Below are 11,078 nucleotides of genomic sequence, written 5' to 3' on the forward strand. Positions count from 1 at the left end.
GATGGGAACAACAATGGAATGGGGGGAGTAGTTCAGCTTGAGTTCACCCACAAGCGAAATGTATGTATGGTCTATGATACTTTCCAAGTCTTAGTCTTGTTTTTGGCACACATGCTTTTCTTATACGGAAGCTGTGGCTTGAAGTTCTGATGATTGGGACAGCCAACCATGCAATGGATTTTAGAGGAATAAATGAGGAGCTCAAAAAATCAGGCACCAATCAATGGATGGCCATGGGAACAGGACACCACCATTTCAATCAGACACTGACTCGAAGGCAGTGGTGGAGACAGGAGGGGGGGGGGGGGACCAGCTGGGGGCCTCCCCCCTAACATCACTGATTTAAGCCTAATATGTATGTAAACAATGATATTTTTGCTGCTAAAATTAGTCTATTTTGATGGACTGGCCCTCCCCAACAAGGCTTAGCAACACTTGGCCCCCCTCCGTTCCATTTTCCTGTCTCAGCCGATGTTCAAAGTCAAAGGGGCAGAAAATAGAGAAGATTTCACATGGTGAGTTATGCCAGGAAATTCTTGAGATTGTTTATACTCCGCTATTTTAGTAGTACAATGATTTTCCATGCGCTTGGCTTTGCCGATGAGATTTTTACAGAGAATCTACAGGCTATTGTCTTGCTCTTGTCAAGAAGACATTAAGTCGTTGTACAGAATTTAGCTCTAAAATCGAACGGTAACATGTATCTTACGCACAAAAAGAAAGAACCACCCCAAAAGTATACCATGTCAATTCATAATTTCCTCTCTAAATAAGACGGAGAACAATCAGGTTGTCTCATTCAACAGGGCGAAGCATACTGATGGCAGTAAACAGTACAGTCAGATTGCAACTGCATCACGAGCCCTGGCCATTAGTTAATTGCAAGATTAGTAGCTTGAAACGTACCACTTTTAAGTATTAGCATTTAGCAGGTCTTGACTATTAGCTAATTGCAAGATTAGCAGCTAGGCATTTACCGAATTTCAGTAGCATTTACCGATTAGCAGGTTAATTACCACCGCGAGTTGCCACGCTCTGCCTCACATCCCAGCCAGTAATTATTTGGAGGAAGCTCTCGCTCACGAACTAATTATTCAGTCAGGACAAGCAGCGCGCACCTGATTCCTGCTCTGGCGGCCGGAGCCACCGTTCGAGAAGAAGCAGTGAGGACGCGCGGGATTTGCCGGCGGCGGAGAGGGCCCCGTCGCGGCAGGCGGCAGGCGGTGGCGGAAAGCTTTTTTTTTTCTTGAGGGCTGATGAAAAGACCTAGGATATTGGGATTGGGCTCTCCACCGGCAGTCCGGCGTGAGCGTTGCAGCGCAGGCCAAGCCCAACACGACCATTGGACCCTGGGTGGGTCCAACACAAGCCTAAATATATATCAATAATTAAGCTTTTTAGTTTCGAAAAAATAATTAAGCTTTTTTAAAATAACCAAGCTATTTGTATTAGGATTATTATTAAACATGCCCGTGCGTTGCAACGGAAGATCAAACAATAATACACTTCCCTAAGAGCATCTCCAACCGTTGGCCCCCCAGGAGGCGCCTCCTAGGGGCGCACCGGCGCAAAACGCGCGCTGGGGGCGTGATGCCACCCAGTCGTGACGCCCACGGGATTTTTTTGAACGGCACAAATACGGCGAGTTCATGCATATTTCGGTGACTTCAAACCAAATTAAACCAAACACGGCACAAACACGCCCGCTCATACATATTTAAAGTATTTTACAAAAAGAAAAACACACTACTAGGCCCGCCCGCCGTCTCGCTCGCCTCGCCGCTCCTCGCCGGCCGCCGTCCTTGCAGTTCTACATGCCGAGGAGGCTGTAGAATCGCGTGTAGTCGCCGCCGCCGTCGTCGTCATCGTCGTCGTCATGGCCGCCTCTGTCGTGGCTGTCGTCCCTGCTGCAACCCTCCCCCGGTTGGCGCTGCGGGTTGGACGGTCCGGCGGCGTCCTCGTCGCTGTCGAGGATCACGACGCCGTGCTCGTCCTCGCGCCCACGCTTGCGGACGGCGATCTGCTCCAGGGCCCGGGTCTGTCGGGTCATCTCAGTCCGGAGGTAGTCGTCGCGCGCCCACCGCAGGGCGTCCGCGTCGGAGAAGCCGCGCCGGTCTATCTCCTCGTACTTCGGGGGGAGACTGGGCTCCGGTTTGGGCGCGACGAGGACGAGGCGCCCGGAAGCGGGGGTGGAGTCGGCGATGCGGATACCGGAGCTGCGGGTGCGCCGGCTGACAGGCGTGTCCTGGGGCTCCGGCTTGACGGGCGTGTCCTGGGGCTCCGGCTTGACGGGGCAGAGGCAGGGAGAGCCGGTCGACCGACCGGACAAAGAGGAGGACGCCCCGGGGTCCATGCGCCTCGGCGTCCACGAGCTCCCACGGCGGCGAGAGAAGGACGGGGAGAGAGGGGTACTCCAGCCTCAGCGTGTTGCCGCCCTCGATGTACTCGAGGACGGCCTCCAGCGTGCGGCCGGGCACGCCCCACCATCGGCGCCGCCCCCTCGGAGTTGAGCCTGCCGGAGGGCACGACGCCGTTGGTGGCCTCGAGCTGCTCGGCGTGACGGCAGCGGAAGTACGACTCTCAAAGCGGGCTGTCGGGGACGTAGCGCGGCCCCTCCCTCACCGCCCGCGGCAGAGAGGCGCGGATACGCGCGACCTCCGCACGACGCGCCGCCCCGGTGGGCGGTGGTGGCACTGGGGCCCTGCCGGCGCTGATTCTCCACGCCCCCGGCACACGCATGTCCGGCGGGACCAGGTACTCGGCCTCGAAGAGGAGCCGAGCTTCGTCCTTGTGAAGGTGGCGGCGGTCGAAGCCGTTCGCCGCCGCGTCGTCGCCTGGGAATCGTTCCGCCACTTCTTTGAACTGGGACGGCGAGGGGAGAGGGAGGAAGGGGAGAGAGGGCGCGTCGGCGGTGGAGACTCTGTGTGTGCCACCGGCGCGTTGGGGTCGGCTTATATAGGCGGAGGCGGCGCGAGCACGCGTGGCCGCCTCGTCTACGCATGGCATGCGCGGGGACGCGCGTCGTCACGCCTTCACTGCGCCGCCCGTGAGGCATCAATGGCGGAGGCTGACCGGCGCGGCAGCTTTGGCATTGATTCGCCGCGGGAAACGAGGCGATGAGGATGACGAAGCGGCGAGAAGCGAGACGAGTTGCTGGCAAGGAGGGCCCATGGCTCTTTCGCGCCAAAAACGATTCGCCCGGCGCCCCGAGCGCCCCCAGCGCGCCGGGTTCGGGTTGAGTCCGCCAGCGCCAATTTCGGCCGAGCCGGCGAAAATTGGGCCCTTGGGGACGCGACTAGGCCGATTTTTTGATGCCGGCAACCGAAAAGTCACCTGGGGGGCCTTGTTGGGGCGCGACTGGAGATGCTCTAATATGATAAGCATTCTCATGACTCTTCACATGTCCACACGCTCTATTTTGACATCACAACCAATGGTCATTCGGCATGGTGAGCTTCAAAAACAATGAACAACATGTCGAACAATGAATCAATTGAGGGTAGGCTTTTCCAGGATGTCAATTTGGAACTTGGAACATGAGATGTAGTCCCGAGTCAACTTAGTTCAGCTTATTAGTTCATTCTGAAATTAAAGTTAAAATTGAAGTAATAACATCATTAAATTTGGCCCTGATGTCGTGAGCTAAATTTAAAAGTAAAATGAAAAGAAATAATATTATGAACAAAATTAATAGTAAAATAGCATCAAGTAGATTATTCTGGAGTAAAGCAAGCTAAACATGCTTGTTTGTGTTAATCAAGATCGGGATTGATATTGTCGAGACATCCTACCCTCCCAATCACCATCTGATGTCTCCGCTCGTGCAAACTCCAGACCCTAGCTCCTTGCCCCCCGAATCCAACATTGCTCCTTTTCGGTCCATGTCATTTGTAGCCGACCATCAACTGCTTCACATTGGTGGGCGTTGACATAAAATGGCGGCGCCCGACCCACTGTACACAACGACATGTAGAAGTATGTTTCACACGTACATACTTCTCACCCACAAGCGAAATATATGTATGGTCTAAGATATTTACCAAGTCTTTGTCTTGGTCTTGGCACGCATACTTTTTTTATACAGAAGTTGTGGCTGTAAGTTCCTATGATTGGGACAGCCAACCATGCAATGCACTTCAGAGGAATAAATGAGGAGCTCAAAAAAATTAGGCACCGATCAATAGACGGCCATGGGATCAATCAGACAGCACCATTTCTACGAAAGACTGCCTCAAAGGGACAGAAAATGGAGAAAGTTCCACACGGTGAGTTATGTCAATTCCTGAGATCATTTATACCAGCTATTTTAGCACAATGATTTTTCGCGCGATTGGCTCTGCCAGAAACATTTTTGCAGAGAATCTATAGGCTAGTGCCTTGCTGTTGTGAGGAATGTTGGATAAGTGCTTGGGAGATGTAGAAGCCATCAGAGGTCAAGGAGACCTTAATTCCAAGAAAATAGCAAAGAGGACCAAGATCAGTCATGAGGAACTGGTCTCGAAGGCGAGCCTTAACAAAGGCAATGTACTCAGAGTCTTCACTAGTAATGATCATGTCATCAATATAGAGAAGGAGAAGAGTCCGACCACGAGGAGACGTGTGGACAAACAGCGCGGGGTCATGATCACTGGGCGAGAAACCAGCGGCAGTAACCACAGAGGCGAAGCGCTCAAACAAGGCGCGAGGGGCCTGCTTAAGGCCATAGAGGGAGCGGCGAAGTCGACAGACCATACCGTCAGGAGCATAGTACCCCGGTGGTGGCTGCATGTAAACCTCCTCACGCAACTCCCCATTGAGAAAAGCGTTCTGGACATCAAGTTGGGAGATAGACCACTGACGAACAGAAGCCACAGCAAGGAGAGTGCGGACAGTGGTCATGTGAGCCACAGGAGCGAATGTCTCATTATAATCGCGTCCCTGCTCCTGCTGAAAACCACGGGCCACAAGACGAGTTTTGTATCGCTCAAGAGAACCATCAGAGCGAGTCTTAATCTTGTAGACCCACTTACAGGTGATGGGACGAACACCGAAAGGGAGGAAAACCAGCTCCCATGTGCCAGAGCGCTCAAGGGCAGCAAGCTCTTCGGCCATCGCAAGATGCCATTCAGGTTGAGTCATGGCAGTCCGATAGGAGTGGGCTCAGCAATAACGGAGAGACCATACCGATCAGGAGAGTAGCGATCAGGCGGGGGGCGAGGCCGAGCCCGGAGGTTGTGGACCGGGGGAGGCGTGAGGAGAGGGACACCAGAGGTGGAAGGCGCGTCAGAGGAGACATCCTCAGGACGAGGGCGACGAGTATAGTGGAGAGGGAACGGGGAGAGAGGACGACGGACTGGAGATGATGGTGGAGAGGTGGAGGAGGAGGATGGAGAAGACGGGGTCGGTGGTGAATGAGAATAAATGAGAGGTGCCGGAGAAAGAGGCGACACAGGAGGCACGTAGCGGGGTGTATCGGGAAGGAGAAGGAAAGAAAGATCGTTGACAGAGAAAATCGAGGAAGAAGAACGTGGGTAGTAAGAATGAGACTCGTCAAAAGTCACATCACGAGAGATGCGCAAGCGACGACCCACAGGATCCCAACATTGATATCCCTTGTGCTCATCACTGTAGCCAAGGAAAACACACTCAACCGACTGAGCAGTCAGTTTGGTGCGTTCTCGGGGGGCAAGAAGAACATAGCACACGCATCCAAACATACGAAGAGCAGAGTAGTCAGGAGAGCGACCAGTGAGACACTCCATAGGAATACCACCTTGCAGAGCAAACGAGGGCTGAATGTTAATGAGATAGGTGGATGCGGAAACAGCCTCAGCCCAAAAATGGGGTGGAAGGGAAGCAACAATCATCAGCGCACGAGCCGTCTCAAGTAAATGACGATGCTTTCGTTCGGCAACGCTATTCTGAGCATGAGCCCTAGGACACGAGAACTGGGCAAGAGTACCCTGTTCCGTGAGAAAACCACGCAACAGCTGAGAGATATACTCTCCAGCAGAGTCAGTACGAAAAGTGCGAATGGGCGCGGCAAACTGGGTGTGAACCATGGCAGCAAAGCGTTTGTATATAGGGAGAACCTCACTACGAGATTTCATGAAGTAGAACCAAGTGTAGCGAGAGAAATCATCAATAAACAAAACATAATAGCGATGACCACCTTTCGAATCAAAGGGAGCAGGACCCCAGACATCAGAATGAACTAAGTCAAAAGGACGTTGAGATACAGACTCACTGGTAGGATAAGGTAACTGAGTCTGTTTGCCAAGTCTGCAACCATTACAATATAAGGAGACATCTCCAGATACAGACCCTAAGAGGCCCTGACGAACTAAAGAAGATAAGCGAGAACCACAGATGTGACCAAGGCGATGATGCCACTGCTGGAAGGACGCGGACGAAGAGGCAGCAAGAGCATGAGAGCTGGCAGAAGTGATGGCAGTGGAAAGAACACACAGCCAGTCAACCTCCCAAAGGCCCTCTGACTCACGGCGCCGAGGGCCAGCACCAACCAAGGCCTTGGTGCGACGATCCTGAATGGAGCAAGAGTCGGTGTCAAGAATGACACGACAACCAGAATCAGTAAGTTGGGCAGCGGAAAAAAGGTTCATGGTAAGACGAGGAACATGAGAAACACTCGGAACAAAAAAGGAGGGAGTGGAAAGAATACCACGACTAGCAACAGGAAGAGATGTGTCATCGGCAGTAAGAACATTAACACGCGAATCAAGAGGTCGGAGAGAAGACAACGCGGAAGAATCAGAAGACATATGAAAGGAGGCTCCAGAATCCAGAACCCACGAGGAAGTACCTGACTGTGTAGATGTCGGTGATGGTGAGGAAGAGGATGCAGTCACAGCAGCAGCAGAGCCAGTCCATGAGGATCCCGAGGAAGCAAGAAGACGCTTTAGGCGCACAATATCTTGGTCAGTGAGTGATGGAGTCGGGGAAGACACAGGAGTCCCGCTGGAGAGGGAGCGCCTTTGATCTCGCTTCTTCTAGCGACAATCAGACTCTGGGTGACCTGGCCGGGAGCAGTAACCACAGACGGTGTCACGGCGCGACGTGCCCCTCTCAATATAAGCAGGGCGACCCACCCCCCGGAAGGTGTGGGAAGGAGCGGTGGAGCGGTGAGCCGAGCTGATGACACAGGAGCCCGAGCAGCCAACACAGACGGGACCACCAGCAGACCAGCAGAGCGAAGGCGGGTCTCTTCGGCACGAAGCTCAGCAAGCACCTCTGAGATAGGAACACGGCCACGAGCAAGTAAGTGAGCACGCCGCGGCTCAAACTCAGAGCGGAGACGAGATAAGAACTCATGAATCCACTGAAACTCCAGATCAGACCGAGTAGTCTGACAGCAACGACAAGTGCCACAGACAACTGTCCGAAGAGAGTCAAACTGACGCCAGATGGCAGAGCACTGTGAATAGAACTCATCAACAGAGGAATCACCTTGCTGAAGGGCGTGCTCCTGACGCACCACATATAGGTAGAGAGCATCACCAGAGGGCTGATAGCGCTGACAAAGATAAGCCCACATCACTGCAACTATGCCAAGTCCCATGAACTCTGAAGCAAACTGGGGGAGGACACTCGCAGTGAGAACGGCAGCCGCTCGAGCATCATCATTGCACCATTGAGTGTAAGCAGACAGACCATCCCGGTACACAGAGAGAGCATCGAAATAAGCAGATACCTGCTGATCATAAGCATCAACCGCAGCATCATCCAGAGTCTTGGCAGCATCCCGGTCGGCCTGAGAAGCATCAGCAGTAAGGACCGGCGGCACCGGTGGGATTGGGGCCACAGGTGCAACAGGGCATGGCGGACAGGGGATCTCGCCAGAAAGAACACCCCATAGAAAAAGGCCACGCATATGGATGCGCATGAACCCCACAAACACAGCATAGTTGGTGTCATCGAAGATCACGGAGCACCTAGGAACGGCAACGTAGCCCGAGGAAGACATGATGGAACTCTAATGTATCACCTCTGTTTTTTTGGATAAGTCAACGCTCCCCGATCTGAATCGGGGGGAGAACCTCACGCTAGCCCCGAGTGGAGAATCGGGAGGCCATGAAGAGCGCCGGCCCTGGGCCGCTCCAGCGACAGCAGGTTAAGCAGCAGCAGCAGCAGCCAGAGGCACAGCCCGCGGCAGCAGCCAGCGGCAGGAGCAGGGCTCCGCCCAAGCGCAGGCGGACGAGGTGGGCACGGCCGGGACGAGGCCGGGACGCAGCCGGGGCGCGGCCTGCGCGCGGCCGGGGCAGGTCCTGGGCGCGGCCGGGGCAGGTCCTGGACGCGGCCGGGGCAGGGCCTGGGCGCAGCCGGGCGGGGAGGGCACGACCTGGGCGTGGGCGAGCTCGATAGGCGCAGGCAGGGGCTGCCGGGCGTAGAGAAGATGGCCGGCAACGAGGAAGGAGATGGCCGGCGACGGGGAAGCTAGGCACGGAGCTGCAGCGTGCGGGAGAGGAAGAGGAACCTGGCAACTGATACCATGTTGGATAAGTGAGCAACTGTCATTTACTGAGGGCCAGTGACCAGTACATATACAGACCATATGTCGTAAAGAGCAGAAAAGCCCCTTATACAATGGGGTACATGTTTAGCTACAAACATTTCATGAGCGACATTGCATTAGAATATACTAATAAATTTAATTAGGGGTACTTTTCAGCAACTCTAATTGAAAGTAACTTTTTTATATGAGTGTTATCAGTCCCTAAGTGCCATCATGTCATTTAAAGATGTACGAAATAATCAATCAAATTAGTACATGTGTTAAAGAGTGAAGTATTTTTTTATAGTGTGTGCTCCTACTGCTTTACATAACCAATCAACTTTGAATATTTATGCTTCCAATCTGTACAAAATAACATAAATAAATTTGGCACTTACAATACTTGGAACGAAAAAAAATGAAAATATGCAGGATGGTGCTGCTTGGTCTCAGGCTGAACTACAATCACCTGCAGCCACTGCAGTAACATCACGGTTGACACCACCGTTGTGACTCTGCTGTCACCATTGGTGATCTGACACGATAAAATGAGTGTAAACAAAGTAACTCCAATTTGGACTATACAGATACTTAGGACTGAGAAACATCATAGAAAATGGGAAGGAGCAACCAGTAAGTTGGTCAAACATCTACGACAAAAGAGATTAACAGTAGACTCCAGAACCACATCATTCTTGAGGAATTAAGATCCGTCCTGAAATTTAAATGGAATGGACAGACTGTAATAACATTGTGGGATGTCTGAACTTTTATATCTTTCCTCTAAAGTAAACCGTGTTCATGAGTAGCTTTCGCTCATACTTATATAAATCAAGGAAGCCTGCACCAAAAGGTTAAAAAAAAAAGAGGGTAGGCCTATTGGTAGAGTCTAGGAAAGGTTTGAAGAAAACAAGCCTTGTCATGCTTCGCGTTATAGCAGACAATGGACTACTTAAACTACAAAGTTGGCTACAAATCAACATTGTCAATTTATCTCACCAATATAACATCTCCTGACAGTACTCAAATTATAACTCTGATATAACCTGGCCTGATAGTACTCAAACTACTATGCTGTAGTATTTGCATCGAATCGTGTACACACCTTTTTTTCTCTAATTACTATGTTGTAATATTGGCATACTACACATTATCCATTGTTATTATTGCAACACATTGCCCGTGCTTCGCTAAGGAAGCACAATAGAAACAATACAAAGCTAATTTGACGTATGACTAAATACTACCAGGATTTCTTATGGATCCACATGCTCTATTAAAGTCGATGGTTGAGATTGTATGATATCTGCTTAATTACCCTGGACAATATTTTGATAAACTTGTATTATATTTTTATATACTGGCCCATTCATTCATAAAATGGAAAGTGCATGGTTTGTCCTCCTTAGTGTTGACTCCAGCAATTCCTTACTGTCCGTTCATCAGCGCTGCCACCAATTCCTTTGTGTCCCTTCTCTCCTCAAGTGTCATGGTTACAAATGCATGTATTACTTACTCGCCATTCTTGTTCTTGAACTAATGCAGATTGTTATAAGATAAGACGGATCTAGCTGTTCAGATATTTAGGGCCGTATGCATCGTTCTGATGCAAAGGCCGGGGTAAACACCCTTTTCGAAAAAAAAAACTGTTCAGATATTTTGAGAAAAAAATCAACCATGATCTGATTGGAAAATTGATCAGATTAGTAATGTATGTGTATGATGAAAGATGCCAGAGTTGCGTGTCCAACCTATCATCCGTGGCCTGTAGGCGTGTAGCAATGCACCATCAGCTGCTCGTAGGTGTAGGAGGCTATGGAACAGTCGCGACAAGGAGCTTGCAGGTCGGGGTGCCGTGAGAGCACCAGACCCATCAGAAATCGAACTGGGCAGAGGATGGTGGGACGCTATATCGCGCGGGGTATGCAGTAGAGCCGATTCGCCGGCAGGGGCGTTGTGTGCCGTGGGAGTCAATCCCAAACTGGTACGTCCACAGACAGCCCCGATCGGAAATATGTCATGATGGTATGTCAAAGTTACGTGCAGAAATAGCCCTGAGCGGAAAAAGTCCCCATGCGCCATCATTCCATTGGTAGGGAATGTCTAAGCCACGAGAGGAAAGTTGTGATTCTTTTGGGTTTTTTTTTTTTGGCATGGGACGTATGGGTCTAGTGATGAATATAAACCGGTGTTGGTTTTCGGAGGGAGGGGGAAATCGGTGGGAGGGAGATCGCTTGGTGGAGCATATATCGATCGCTTGGGGTATACCAACGAAACCAACGAACCACGTACAGACTGAGACTAATATTCTGAATATTGTTTTATGCTGCAGGTTGTTTGAAAATACTCAGAAAGAGATTTATAAACACACACACTTGGTTTTTTGTTTGCAACTCATAGACTTGTTTATTCAGTTCCGAAATTATTTGGTTCGGTTGTGTGGCTATTGTTTAGCGAGTTATCTGATATTTGTAGTAACTATGTGATTATGAAACATTAGCATGTATATTACACATGATACTTGGTGTTTGGTAGACCAAATAAAACTTTAGCTTACGGTGTGCCCAGGCTTTGAAAATTCGCTAGC

This window comes from Triticum dicoccoides, chromosome 4A (genome assembly GCF_002162155.2).
Source record: "Triticum dicoccoides isolate Atlit2015 ecotype Zavitan chromosome 4A, WEW_v2.0, whole genome shotgun sequence".
Taxonomy (NCBI): domain Eukaryota; kingdom Viridiplantae; phylum Streptophyta; class Magnoliopsida; order Poales; family Poaceae; genus Triticum; species Triticum dicoccoides.